The sequence below is a fragment of the Antrostomus carolinensis genome, unplaced genomic scaffold (assembly GCF_000700745.2).
Source record: "Antrostomus carolinensis isolate BGI_N321 unplaced genomic scaffold, ASM70074v2 scaffold26649, whole genome shotgun sequence".
Classification (NCBI taxonomy): Eukaryota; Metazoa; Chordata; class Aves; order Caprimulgiformes; family Caprimulgidae; genus Antrostomus; species Antrostomus carolinensis.
Window position 1 is genome coordinate 6,683 of NW_010339634.1, and position 1,414 is coordinate 8,096.

The window sequence follows — 1,414 nt, forward strand, 5'->3', positions numbered from 1 at the left end:
GCTCTGGTGGACTTCTATTTCAGTTTTCCTACCATCCACAAATGACAACCACTTCAAGCCCCTGTAACACAAAATCGCTTTCTAGCAAAAACTGCAGAGCTGTCCCAATGCAGTATCGCCATTCAACTCTTTAGTACAGGAACAAGAGGAAAAACTGCTTTATCTCAGTTAGACTAACCCAGGAAAATACAATTTTTCAAACTGCAGTCTACCCAGGGCTCTGCTTTTCTAGTCTCTCAATTTATATGTAGTAATGGGTAACCTATCTAAGGTTAAGGTTGCCATACATCCAGGCTTTCCAAGCATGTGTTTTTCCACTCAAAAACGTTGTCCAGGCAGATTTTGAAAATCTACCCACTTCTTGGACATGACAAACCAGTCACATCTACCAGACAGCAGATCTAAATGGGCTGACCAGCCCAGAAATCCCAAGCACAGTGTCAGCACGGGTGCAGATCACCCGTGCTGTGGTTGCATGGCAGGACCATCACCTGCAGGAAGCCTCAGCACTGATTTGCACAATCCCACACAGGCTGTGAGCGCACCCTCAGCTCAAGGGTGCAGATCAGCGTGCAGGAAAGCCCAGGCAGAAACAAGACAACCGCAGTAAGAGACACTTGTACCATGTTAACACTGCAGAGATCATGGAAGGGAATGCCCTAGTCTTGTGTCTTGATCTTATTTCACTGTGTTTTCCAGTTTATAGCATTTAAATGCTTTCAGTTCAGACTTCCATTCACTAAAGAAATCCCAGCTTTCAAAACACGTGGCTGGCTGACCTTGGGAAAGTCCTGAAACTCAGCTATAGAGCTGTCCTCCATTAGTCAGACAAAAATTCAATAAACAGGAAATTTTCTCATTTAAAAAAGCACCTAAACCAAGACAGACAAATAAAATTTTATTATGGTAGGGAAAATGTTAGGTTGCTTCCAAACAACGGTACAAAAACTTCCCTGGTGCTTGGGATGAATTGCAAATACTAGGGCAGGTTTTATCTTCAGTTAAATGTGTGCTGGGACAACTGGGACAACATTGCTCCATCTACGGGTCAGAATTTGCTGCTGCATAAGTCTCAACCACAGGTGTCCTATGTCTGCATAAAGGATATTCATATCATGAAAAGGATATTAATATTATTAAAAGGATACTAATACCATATTCTTTCTTGCTTTTACAGACTTAACAGCCAGTTGCTACACATTCAGAAAGAAATCCATGACAGTAACGACAAATTTACAGTAATATGTAAATCATGCACAAGTTAGCATAAAACATCAAGAAAGTTGGAAATAAATCCTTTGATTCGGTGGGGCACAACGCAAAGCTCTGTTCCCAGGCGTTGGCTTCCTCCTCCAGTTCTCAGCTGGGAAAAGACACCAACCAAAGCCAGACACATCCTGTCTTACAGGACACC